A 14,088-nucleotide genomic window follows, 5' to 3' on the forward strand; every position below is an offset into this window, starting at 1 on the left:
TCCTCCTCTGCTGCTCTCTTTAAACTTGCCTGGAGATTCTGAACATGTTTCAGATTCTGGAACAGAGATTGTGCAGTGTGACTAGCTACTGAGGTGGAACAATTATTCTAAGGAACTACAACTGTACAAAGCATAAGATCTTGTATATTTTACTGGAGTCATATGGAAGCTCCTTGGCATGATTGGGTGGGTCTGCTGATCAAGAAAGGGCTATCCAGACCCACTCCTGCTCTCAGGAGGGAATGGGGGACGAGTAAGCAGGGGTACCACTTGGTGTAGAAGGGAAAGCCAAAGATTAGCCACCGCAATTACTCGGTATGATTGTGACAAGAGAATACTGAATCTAAAATCTGCTGAACAGCCAATACATCTGACTTGTCTTCCCCATCTTCACTCAGGAAAGATTCTAGATATTTTTAAATCTGAGTCCATGTAAGCAGACAAAAACAATCATCTATGTTTTGTAAAGAAAAAAGGAAAATATTCAAACAAGATATATTTATTTTCTACTCTGCTTTTCTCACTAAAAAACACTCTCCACTCCCTACCTGAGAAACTCAGCACCCTCAAGTCATTTGTCCAGGTTCTTATTTATGGATGACTAGGTCATTCAATCAGAGAACAGACAGCATACCATAGTTGGCCAATCACACAGACTGAACACAAACCCCCATATATCAAATACTCAAGGGACCATTGACATGGAAGAGTTCACAAAAAAAAAACAACCCACAGCACAAAATAGGTTCCTTAAAAACTATTTACAAAACAATTCTGAATTATGAACAGTACAAATCAAAACCTGTTCCCTGACAACGAAAAGGCACCAAATCAGACAATGAATTGATCATAATAGTGTGACCAGATCTATTGGGAGGATTAACTAAATGGTTTTTCATGGTGATCTGAAGACAAGTGTTAAGCACTGTTATTGAGTCAAACTGTGGTCTTGCAGTAGCATGGCAATCAGCTGCACAGACATGGACCTTGACATTCCTGAGAACAGCCAGGCCAGGTGTGTAAGGGAAAGGGGAAGACAGTCTCTCTGCCTACGTGGTGGTTTGGACCTGTGCTCACCACCCACAGTGAGGAGCTTTGTGCTGTTCCTGTCTCCCCTGTCTCTTTGTGCTGGGCTTGCAGAAGTCAATGCGATACTAAAGTTGCAGATCTGCCATAGACTTGGCTTGGGAGTAGACAGAAGGACCAGGATTAGTTCCTAAAACTGATATCTTGGCACAGAAAGAGGATAGTGTTACAGGAGTCAGGTGTTTTCCCTTTCTCCCTCACACTGTGCTTCTAGATGACTGATCCCATTTTGGAGCTGTTGTGAGATAACCATCTCCAGGTATGCGGCCTATTCAATTTCACAGTGTTTTGATAGCTGGGGCAGCAGAGAAGCAGTGTCCCTCCACAGCCACCTTAGGGCTTAAGGGAGTCACAAACCTGCCTATGGTTGTGGAGCCTTATGAATCTATTCTTGAATGGGAGGAAAAAGTGCCAGGTTTTGCTTAGGATTCTGTGGCCTTGTACCTCTAGCTAACTCTTCTCTGTAGAGAAAAGCAGGGCCAAGATTTGGTCCACGAAATAATATTATGTTGACTAGATTTTCAGAAAAGATCAGCTCCCATTTTGGGATCAAATAAGTGTCCAGAATTCCAAAGGTGCTCAGCATATTGACTGAGGACTTGAAAATCTGGCCCTGAGCTCTTTTGAAAATCTGGTCCTACGTGCTATTATATGGAAGATCAAAATTAAAGGTTATTTCTATTAGTTATTCCCTCATGGGCTGGGAATGACTCGTAATATTGCAGAGGCAAGCTCTGTCCCTTAAGGAAGGCCATATGTCAGGTTACTGTCAAGTAACTCCCAAGGACTGGTTTACAGAACAGCATTTAAGGCGTCCTTTAAAAAAACAAGGTTATAATCTTCCTCAGGTTCATGTACAATATCTGAAGTCCATAGACAAATGTACAGTATGCACAAGTCTTATGTACACTGGAGGTGGACATATCAGGAAGAATTTTAGTCAACAGAACATAAGAGGAAACCTGAAAAGAGTATGTATCAGTTTTTAAAACAATAGAATATTAAAGTTTAAAATTCAAACTCTACAAAATGGGTGTAGAATAAAAACGATTCACATCAATGACTTTGTAGTTGAGAAAGACTAAAGAGTGGGCATCTCTTTGAGATTTCTAAAGTACTGTTATTAATTCAAGATGTCATTATCCTGATATGCTGGTTTCCATACTTCAAATGCAGTCAGCGAGAGTTTAATTCATAACGTTAAAGATGCCCTTGTATTCCACACAGGACACAGACAAATCACCACTCCTCCCAGTATCCTGAAAAAGGTGAGTGACTAATGAAACATGGCTTGCTCACGTTTAGAGACAAATTAATTTTAATACCATCTAAAAATGCAAAAGAATTAGAGTTAAGTCTAGCAATATGCTGCAAAATGTTTAACAACAAAGGTAACTTTTCACTTCAGCCTGCTTTTATCAAGAAAGAAGACAGATGGTAATTTAAGAGTTAAAGCACTAATGGACTCTTCAGTTTCATTGAGCATCTATGTGCTGATTTTATCTTGCAATACAGTATTTCACATCCTCAGCAAAGTCAATAGAGATTTAGTCAATAGTGTCACAGCCTTTGGATGAGGATCTGAATTTTACCAGTATCAAACCATCATTGCAGAAGATAGGTCATATGGGAAAGAAAGGAGCACATTAGTAAAATTCGATACAAAAAGATTGGGTTGTTTGACTAGCTGTTTCATGACTCATTATGGATCACATTTCACTTTAACTACTACCCCATCTCCTCTTACTACTGTGCAATATATATATAATAGTATACAAAGTATATATACCAATAGTATACCAGAATATATGCCAGGGAAATTATTTGTTTTGTAATAGATGGTAGCACAAAATCTTATAGAATAACCTTGTTTGTTAAAATCACTTAACATAACTTTAGTTGGAGTCATCTGGTGAGAGTCCATGAAGTTTAATTTAAAATCACTTACAAATCACACTGACTTGATAAAAGTTTAAAAATCTTACAATGTAATCAAGTATAACCTTTACAGGCATAGACAGTTTTAGATAATAGAGCCATAGGTTTGATTTTGTTTCACAACCCAAAGTTCTATCACCATGCTATATAAAGTAGTAATGGGAAAAAAGAGATGATAAAATAAGTGAAATTTTCAGGGAGTTTCACATATTCATTTTAGTGATGCTACAGGTAAATTAATCCTCTATTTTTATTACATCAGCCATTAATTTCATATAAATACATATACACACTTATTACATACTATTTTTTGAGCAGTAGACCTTTGTCTAAATTTCAGTCTTTTAAGATAACCAAAATAAATACTTCATATTTAGCAACATTAATAATAATGTTTATACTTCCATACCGTTTTAGAATTTCAGTAGATTTCTCTTTTACAATAAAGAACAGAAACCCTCTAAATCTTTGAATAATTTAATCTTATGCATTCTTTTGGAATTTCATTTGGGAGTTATGGAGTGTGAAATATTCACCATGATGAGAAAACAATTATCTAGCACACCTGTTGCTTATGCACATTGTGTTTACGACAGTCCTGCAATGGCTATTATTTTATTCCACTGCATAATTTCAATGAGGGGGCTTTAAAAGTTGATCCGATGACATGAAATTACACTTTTATATGTAACACATGGCTAGTGCTTTGCCCATTGTGATAACACTAGAATGATGTCTGTTTTCCAAGTCAAACTAATTTTCCAGTCTGCACTCCAGTGAGAAAGATTTCTCAGTTTTAATGGGAAATTGAAGGAGTCTTGGCCTAAATATACAAGTTATATAACAAACAGGATAATATACACTGAACACAGAAATGCATCAACTGCAATATATTTACATCTACTGAATCTTTGATACTGTCCCTGTCATAAAATTGATGGTGATAAATCTTTGTATCATCTAGGCTGCATTCATTAAGAAAATTCCCCACACTGTTCATGTGCACTTTATGTAAACTTAAAAAAAAAGTAAACAAGTAAATGCCACTGCTTTCTATTTAATTAAACCCTACCCCACCCCACCCTACTCCAAACAAAGAGCTAATTCAGTACCACATCCCCAAAGAGTAAATAAATGGTCTGGAGCTGGTAATAAAAAATACAAACAGAGCTCACAGAATTTTCACACAGTTCAGAGCGTAGAATAAAGGCTACCTATAAACAGCTCTCACTTATACTTTGACAATTTACCCAGGGATTTACATGACAAGCTGACATCTTATATTTATGTTCAGTAAATACAGCAGGTTGAAAAACCAAGGTGCCCCTGAGTCAAGTGGTTGCTTCTCTTTAAGGAAGGTGTGATTATGAGGAACAAAATACAACAGTGGACAACAAAGAAAAGTGTATCTTTTTAATGCTTTTATAAAAAGTTTAAAGTGTAGGGCTCCTCTGAAAAGCAACTGTAAAAATGGTAGCGTAGGCTTCCTTGTTTCTTGCCTTTCACTGATTCCTACATTTAAAGTGTTCAGTTTACAAGTATAATGATATTTTTTCCCAATGATTATCTCTGCATACTCACCTTGATCTACAAAAGCAAAATTGGATTTTTTCCATTGCGCACATCCCCATCAGTAATAAAGGTCCTTACACCCAGGCAACCCCATTGTCTACATGCTATGGCCTCAGTGTATCCTCACTGACAACAATTTGCCCCCATGGAACTTAGTGAACAATTCTGGTGAGGATGATGACGCATAAGATGGAACAGAACCTACAGCTCACTCAGTCTCAGCTGTATGTATTTTTATTTTTGTCACTAAGAGCCTGGCGTAAGTGTTCTCTTGATCCACACTTCCCCTGAGTAACATCCATCTTCATTCATCAGGACGATGCCCACATATATCTTTCAACTGTTATAACAGATTGTTTTCCTATTTCAAAATAATTTATAAATATTACACTAAAGACCATTTATATTTTGCCTCAAAACCATTTACTCAGTTTACTGTTGGTAGTCTTTCCCTGGCAATTTATTGTCAGTTGAGCAGAGGACAAATCTTGCTTTCAGAGGTTGGATGTGAAAAGTGCCTCCATAAAATATCACAGAACCTCATGTTTGTATAGACATGGAAAAGCCTTTTAATGCTTTTATTTGGCAGTCCTAAAGGCTAATAATCTGTGTTATAAGGACTTGAGAAGTGCTGGCTGCTGAGGGTTATTTTCACTTAAAAGATTTGTCATGTTCACCAGGATTATATGCTTGGTGAGCTTTGTTCATTTTGAAGGGGTGGGAGGGGGAGATCAGAAAGACTCCAGATGCTGAACTAGGAGAAGCCAGACATGACAAGTAGGAGATCATAGAAACATATTAGAGATGGAACTGATCTATTAGGTCAGTTAGTCCATCATACTGCTGATGAAAGATTGTTCACAATTGTGCTATATCCAGTTTAGTTTTCAATGTCCCAAATGATGAGGCTTCCATCTCTTCCCAGGGGAAACTATTTCACAGTGTAACACAACTCATTATCAGGAAGGTTTTCCTAATACTGAGCATATGCCTATATCAATGTGAATATGACTCTGATCCAGCAGGGCACTTAATTTTAGGTACTCAAGTACTTAATTTTAAGCCTATGAGGAAGATTCACTGGGTTCAAATGCCCAGAAGTGTGACTAGTAACAGTCAACAGTGAGTGGGCAGGATACTGCTGCTGGAGAAGTTGGTCATTGACTCTCTAATCTGTTCCTTTTTATCTGAGAGATCTCTCAGGATTGAATTGGTCAGTTGTTCATCTGATTAGTGGGCTGTATTGCAAGGAGGATGAAAGTTTCAAGGCAGGAGACCATCAAGCTGGAGCAGAGGGAAACAATCCTATAGTTGGGACCCACCTTCCAGATGAAGTCATGATATCCTCTTGCTTTGAGGATATCCCTCCAGCCATGGGGACTCCAGTTATTATGAAGGGATGGGCAATAGTAGTAGGGGATTTGATTATTAGAAACATAGACAGCTGGATATGTGAGAACTGTGAGAATGGCATGGAGAACTGGCTGCCAGGCACGAAGGTAGCAGATCTCACAAGAGATCTAGACCAGTGGTTCTCAAAGCCGGTCCGCTGCTTGTTCAGGGAAAGCCCCTGGCAGGCTGGACTGGTTTGTTTACCTGCCGTGTCTGCAGGTTCAGCCAATCGCGGCTCCCACTGGCTGCGGTTTGCTGCTCCAGGCCAATGGAGGCTGTGGGAAGGGCAGCCAGCACGTCCCTTCGCCCGTGCCGCTTCCCGCAGCCCCCATTGGCCGGGAGCGGCGAACCGCAGCCAGTGGGAGCCGCGATTGGCTGAACCTGCGGATGCAGCAGGTAAACAAACCAGTCTGGCCCACCAGGGGCTTTCCCTGAACAAGCAGCGAACCGGCTTTGAGAACCACTGATCTAGACAGCTTTATAGGCAGTGATGGGGAGGAAATGGTACTAGGTAAGAGATTAAAGTCCAGAACCTCCATGGTAGCATTCTTTGAAATCCTTCCTGTTCCATGTGCAGGGACACCAAGACAGAAAGCACTTCAAGGTCTAAATGTAAGGATGAGGGCATGGTATAGGGAGGAAGGATTTAGGTTTATAAGGAACTGAGGAACTTTTGGGGGAAGCAGTGGCCTATACAGGAGGGATGGGGTTCAACTATCCAAAATGGAACCACCAGACTGCTTGCACATAAAATAAAAAAGATTACTGAGGATTAGAGATTATGGGAACTGGGGGAAAATTGACAGGTGAGGAGGACCACCTGCTTTGGGCACAGACATCCCTTGGGGATGAATTTATTAACGGGGGGGAACACAGTATAGTAGAGAAGGTAGGAAAGAAGTAGGTAAAGTACAGGTAAGAGCTAATAAGGAACAATCACATGTTAAATCCCATTTAAGCATAACACATGAAGGCATGCAACTAAATATGGACAAAATGCACAAGTGCTTATATATAAATGCAAGAAATCTAAATACGAAGAGGGTGAACTAGAGACCTTAGCATTAAATGAGGATTTTGATATAACAGTCATTTCAGAAGCTTGGTGGAATAAGGATACTCAAAGGGACATGGTAATACTTGGGCACAAAATATATAGGACTGACACAGTAGGTATTGTTGGTGGGGGAGTGGTATTATAGGTTTTAAAAAAACATAGTCAAATAAGGTGAAAATCTTAAATGAATCAAACTATATCACAAATCTCTAGGGATAGAAATTCTGTGCTTCAATAATAAGAGTATAGCAGCAGAAATATACTGCCAACCACCTGCCCAGGATGCTGACGGTGATTGCGAAATGCTGAGAGAGGTAAGAGAGGCTACAGAACTAGAAAACACAATAATAAAGGGTGATTTCAACTATCCTTATATTTACTGGGTAAATGTCATCTAAGGGCATGATGCAGAGATAAAATTTACAGACACCATGAATGATTTATTCTTGGAGAAGCTTGTCCTAGAACCCACAAGAGAACAGAAATTCTTAATTTAGTCCTAAGTAGAGCACAGGACCTGGTCTAAGAGGTAACTATAGTTGAACCACTCGGTAACAGTGACCATAAAGTAATTAAATTTAGCATCCTTGTAGAAGGGAAAATACCAGCTCAATCCACCACAATAACATTTAACTTTAAAAAGGGTAACTGTACAAGAATGAAGATGCTAGGTAGACAGAAATTAAAAAGAGCAGTCAGAAGGGTAAAACGCTGCAAGCAGCATGGAGAGCACTGAAAAACACCATAATAGGGACTCAGACTAAATGTATACCCCAAATCAAAAAAGACAGTGGGAGGACTACAAGAATTCCATGATGCATAAACAAAATAATGCAAAAAAATGGAGGCTGCTAGTGGCAAAAAGGCATCCTTCAAAACTTGGAAGTCAAATCCTATTGAGGAAAATAGGATGGAGCACAAACTCTGGCAAGTGAAATGTAAACATCTGATGAAGTGAGCTGTAGCTCACGAAAGCTCATGCTCAAATAAATTGGTTAGTCTCTAAGGTGCCACAAGTACTCCTTTTCTTTTTGCGAATACAGACTAACACGGCTGTTCCTCTGAAACCTGTCAAGTATATTAAGGAAAGTCAAAAACGAATTTAAGAAGAAACTTGTTAAAGATGCAAAAACTAACAGTAATTCTTTTTAAGTACATCAGAAGCAGGAAGTCTGCCAAGCAGGCAGTGGGGCCACTAGACTACAAATGTGTTAAAGGTGCACTCAATAAAGACAAGGCCAATACAGAGAAGCTAAATGAATTCTTTGCATCAGTCTTCACTGCAGGTGATGTGGGGGAGATACCAACATCAGAGTGATTCTTTTTGGGTGACAAAGTTGAAGTACTCGCCCAAACTGATGTGTCAATAGAAGAGATTTTAGGAAAAAAAAATTATAAACTAAACAGTAATAAGTCACCAGGACCAGATGATCAAGGTGATAAAGTGTACTTAGATTTTCAAAAAGCCTTAACAAGGTCCTTCGGCAAAGGCTTCTAAGGAAACCAAGTAGCTATGAGAGAAGAGGCCTTACTAATCTATTAGAATTCTTTGAGGAGGTCAACAAACATGGTGGACAAGAGTGATCCAGTGGATGTAGTGTATTTGGACTTTTAGAAAGCCTTTGACTAAGTCCCACACCAAAGCCTCTTAAGAAAAGTAAGCAGTCATGGATAACAGGGAAGTTCCTCTCATGGATCAGTAAATAGGTGAAAGATAGGAAACAAAGGGAAGGAATAAATGGTTGGTTTTCACAGTAGAGAGAGGTGAACAGCGGGGTTATACTGCAGGAATTTCAGAGCCTTGAAATGGCTGAAACTTAAAGTTACTGATCTTGTTCCTAAATATGCCTTTAGAGTGCAGATATGCATGAGGTGTGGTCTAGACAGTTGGCATGCTATCCAGTCTGAATTATGCAGCTTTCAGCACATATTGGTACAGTTATTTAAATGAATGGTTAACTGTTGACATCCTTTTCTACCAATATAAGATGATCTTTGGGTTTGTTTTCTCCTCCGCAATTGCTTACTTTTTGGAGTACCTACTAATTCTGCATATTCAACTGGTAGAAGCCAACGTAATGTCTCTTTTAACCATCTGTATTCAGAACATCATGATGTCTCAAGATATCTGAAAGTAAGGTCAGATTCTGGACCATTCATTTCATCCACTTCTGTCAGGGCTTAAATAATTAATTGTCCTATCTTTCTTCACATGTATAATAATGTTGTTGGAGCAATTTACCCCTTTCTGCTAGGTTGATAACTATTTCCATCTAAGTAAGTGTATTTCCCTTCAAATACATATTTTAGAGCACACTCTTCAAATAGTTATAGAAGTCAATACAAAAATAGTTAATACCTACATTAAGATGAGAATTTAGCAATCTGGCCACAGCAGTATGGACAAATTTTAGGTACACAATTAAGCAATACTGGAGATCCATGGAAAATGAATTATACTAATCCAGCCAAATGTACACAAGGCATAATTAGACATTTCAAAAGACTTCCTGCTTTGTTCTAGAGCTGCTAAAGTGATATTTGTAGAGATAGTGATAAAATGACAATTAAAAGAGAGTTTGGGAACAGAGATGCCCTCGGTCTTACGATTAGTAATATTATTTTATACTTCCCACACTCTATGCAAATTTCACTATGTAGTTGATGTAGTATGATGAAATAAATCAAATCAATGAACAATACTACTACCACTTTGCACTTATTTAACACCTTTCACCCAAGGATCTCAAAGTGCTTTAATTACATCAATGATAGTAACTCTGTTTATGAAGAGATAGAACAACATTCTTGAGAGAATTCAGCTAACGAATTTATATATATGCACCTTCTCATTTAAAATTGTTATTTATTTATGCCTTTACTTGATTTTCATGGTATTTCCAACAGGAGAGTGGGTTTGCGTGTGGGGGGGGAAACCTGGATTTGTGCTGGAAATGGCCCAACTTGACTATCATACACATTGTAAGGAGAGTGATCACTTTAGATAAGCTATTACCAGCAGGAGAGTGGGGTGGGGGGAGAGAAAACCTTTTGTAGTGGTAAACACCCATTTTTTCATGGTTTGTGTGTATAAGAAGATCTTCTGTACTTTCCACAGTATGCATCCGATGAAGTGAGCTGTAGCTCACGAAAGCTTATGCTCAAATAAATTGGTTAGTCTCTAAGGTGCCACAAGTACTCCTTTTCTTTTTGCGAATACAGACTAACACGGCTGTTACTCTGAAACCTGTCATCTTTATACCAAACACTCACGTACCTGCCTCTCCACTCATTTAGTTTCTATGCACTGGCTTTGTCTTCCTTGAGTGCTCCTTTTCATCCAAGCTCAAATCTCAGCCTGTCTAACATTCCCTCCTGGTGTGTGGCTCACTGACAGAATATATGTAACATGGCTAGCTAAAACTGAGCTCCCGATCTTTCTTTCTATACTCTTCCCAAAAGGGCAGGTACTTTATTTCTCCTCCACCCCCACCCTCCCGCAGGGGGTCAACTGGACAGGAGCTCCATTAGTGCCACAGATCCTGGCCTTGGCTGTTGCTGCTTTTCAGGTGGTATTGAGTTGAAGGCACCTCCACAAGATCTCCTCCACAAAACTGTCCCAGTGGGTCAAGGAGAAGGATGGTTAGATAACAGCAAAAATTAGGTGCCTTAGACACTTGCTTATTTAGCCTACACCTAATGCCAACTCTATACATGACTTCCAGCAACAAGAAAGCATGTCTCTAGAGAATCTCAAAACAAACTCACCTTCCATACAAATTGGTGACGGAGCAGAGACTGAATTACCTCCGGCTCCCGGAAACTCTGGTCTTTTATGTCAGGGTTTGGGTTACTTAATCTTTTCAAGATAGGAATGAGATTTCCCCCGTGTGACATATACTGCCAGCAATGGACGCACCGAAATTTCAAGTGCCAAAGAATTAATGTAGCAATCTGCATAATCAAATCCCCCAGATAAACACAGTAATTTCTTGTTCAGTACTATCAGTCCCTTGGATTTAATGGATACTTATATTTATCCAAAATTCATGAAAATGTAATACTTAATAACTGTTTTACAGTGAAGGCTTCTTATAGTTGTCTTTTAAACCTCCCTTGCATGAAATTTGCTAAATCTGGAGTAATCAGTTTTTCTTTTTGATCTGTGTGCGAAACATGAGGGAAAACAGCATAGTGCATTCAGTATTATATAAGGAACATGTTCTGCACTCTAATTTAAATCACATCCTTAAATGATCACAGTGTGTTATGTTCTCCTTTTGTTTATAAACCAAACAGATTGTGAAGGCTTTGTTTAAAGTCAAATGCACTAAAATAACCTGTGATACTGGTGATTCATTATTTTGAAAAGCATTTAAGCTCACTGAGGCAAGATTTCAACACCACTGAAATGGAAGAAATCCATACTTTAATACAAATTTGGTAGGTCAAGAAATTCATATATAGTTTTTAAAGTACATTTAAATTTAGGTAAAAGAATTTACTCATGTCTGGTTGCAGAATAATCTGCTGGTAACATGCAATCAAGTCACTGGTGATAATGGTATACATGATAACTACAGAAGAAAACAACTAAGATTAACTCAATTTTCTTCTTCCTCTGCACTCACTTATTTCAAATTTGTAACTATTTAATTGTACACAGAATTTTAGGATGAGATTTGTATGAAAATAACATTGTACTGCATTGTATAAATCAACAATAAATAAATGATGATATTTTCACACATGTTTAAGTAAATGAGTAGCACAAGTACAACTGACTTTGAATAGGGCTTATGAGCCTTGGCTGCCATTTTCAAAATTCTCAGAGTTAGTCTCCTTTGAAAATCCCATCCCTAAATTATAGGACTCATGTTCCTAAGTCATTTAGATGCTTTTCAGAATTTATAACTGGGTACACAACATGTAAAGCAAATACAGTTATTGACCATATAATTTCTCTAAACTCAACTATATCTTTAGAGAATAATTCAACTGGGGAATAGTTCTTAGTAAATGAAGGTGGATCTGGGACTCCATTCTAAAACACACAGTCACACACCCTGCCTTAGAACAGTGTCCCCCAAAGGGTGGGTCTCGACCTACCATGCGAAGGTTCCAAATGGGTCACAGACGGCAGATCACTTTCCACCATCCCCTACCTATCCCCCAAGGGTCACCCCTCCGCATTAGGCCAGGATTAGGGTTGCGGTGTCAGGGTGGAGGGTGCATGTACATTATGGTGGGTCACCAAAAAAACACAAAATGCAGTTGATAGGTTGCTTTAGTAAAATGTTTTGGAATGTTGACCAATATATGCTGGCTAGCATGTACATATATCATATTAGTCGTATGTATATTATCCACACCATAGATATATATTACTATGCATTAAGCACAAATAGCATTAAGCACAAATATTATAGCAGTTATACAGACTAAACTAGCCTAGACCTTTACTATAATCCTGCCTATTCACTTATGCTGGTATCCCATAACATCGTGCGTTAGTTGAAGTAAGCTTTGGCTTAAGTAGATAGGAAAGTTGTCAGGATAAGGACATATGTGTATTTTACCCTAGCAAGAGATAGGGAGTTATTCCCATAGGCCAGTACTGGAATATCCCAAAGGAAGACAACAAGATATGATTGTTCTGACCTGGTACAAACCTAGAAGGTACCTTCAAACACCAGTACCTGGAATGCTAGTATCCAAAACAAAGATAAGGAAAGGAACAGAACAAGTTAATGAACTGGGACAAACTGATGGGCTGAATTTTAGTAACATGTAAAGAAATGTGTACCTTGTAAAATCATCTGATAAATACTACCAGCTGAAATGTGTAACTTTGGGAGCACACCGTCCGTGTAAGGTGAATGTGACAACGGTGCATAAGACAGCTTTCCAGAGACTGGTATTGTATAAAAACTATTTCCTGTACTATATTATTACTGGCTTATAGCAATAAACCTGACTGACATTGGTTATTTGGTCTATTGAGTATATTTCATAATGAACCAAAATGTGGTCAAAGAATTGATTATACAATTTATCAACAGAAACCACTGCCTTAGAACGTCCAGGTGCAGCTAAATGTGCAGAGATTCCACTTGGAAGCTGCAAAGTGTCAACTCCACAAGTTTTGAGAGAGTTGTGGTCTCCTGGTTGCCTGTGTATGTAGAAGGGACCATCAGAACATTTAAGCAACCACCCTTTCAAATAATTATGGTGTTTGGCCCCAACTCAAGAAAGCATTGTGATTCAGGCATGTATTTAAGTACACACTTGAGTACATTCCTGAATAGGGGTAACTTAAACAAGTGCTTAAGAGCTTTTCTGCATCTGGGTTTAAGAGTATAATCCAAAGTGTCCATTAATGTGGCAACCCCGATGGCAGACATATTATTAGTTGCCTAATCTAGCAGAATTCAGTAATATCATTTGGAAATATCTCTTTGAAAATCTTAAAAGTCTCAGATGATGAATTAGATTCCATTGGGCAAATTAATTTAGAAAATGAGTTAAATTTTGGTAATTCTCAAATTTACTGTTCTGTTTTTCTGCAAAAAAATATTTGACACTGATCATCTTTATCAGAAGTCCATCATTGTCTGAAATACAGTGACACTCTTCTTTTGATTTTTCACAAGGGCTCAAAATACGTTGATGAGCTAGTTCAGTTGCACATCAGCAGTACATTTTGCTGTCAGATTGGCGACATGGAGTTTAGGAATAACAGTGATTCCCCTTCTCACTTGGCCAATAAAGACTAAGCAGTGAAGTCAGAAAAATTCTGCAGATATGAAGAGCCTGCCTGCTAAACCATGGAGAGGCAACAAAGATAAATGTTACAAATTCATACAAGCTGGAAATAAAAAGACTTACTAGATCGACTCCTTCCTGCTACCAATGCAAGTTCATTCTTTTCAGTATATTCCATAGCACTTGGTGCAGTCCAGTTTCAAATAACTTTAATCATAGGACTGACACCAGTTCCTTTGAGAAGATATACGACATCCTAAGGGCCAAATTTCACCATC

General features: G+C 38.5%; 1 protein-coding gene across 22 annotated transcripts in view; it reads right to left on the reverse strand.

Annotated features, from left to right (window-relative positions):
- NCKAP5 (NCK associated protein 5) overlaps positions 1 to 14,088 on the reverse strand; it is a 624,519-nt gene that overhangs the window by 108,021 nt on the left and 502,410 nt on the right. The gene's annotated exons all lie outside the window — the stretch shown is intronic.

The sequence above is a fragment of the Lepidochelys kempii genome, chromosome 11 (assembly GCF_965140265.1).
Source record: "Lepidochelys kempii isolate rLepKem1 chromosome 11, rLepKem1.hap2, whole genome shotgun sequence".
In the NCBI taxonomy this organism is placed as follows: Eukaryota; Metazoa; Chordata; order Testudines; family Cheloniidae; genus Lepidochelys; species Lepidochelys kempii.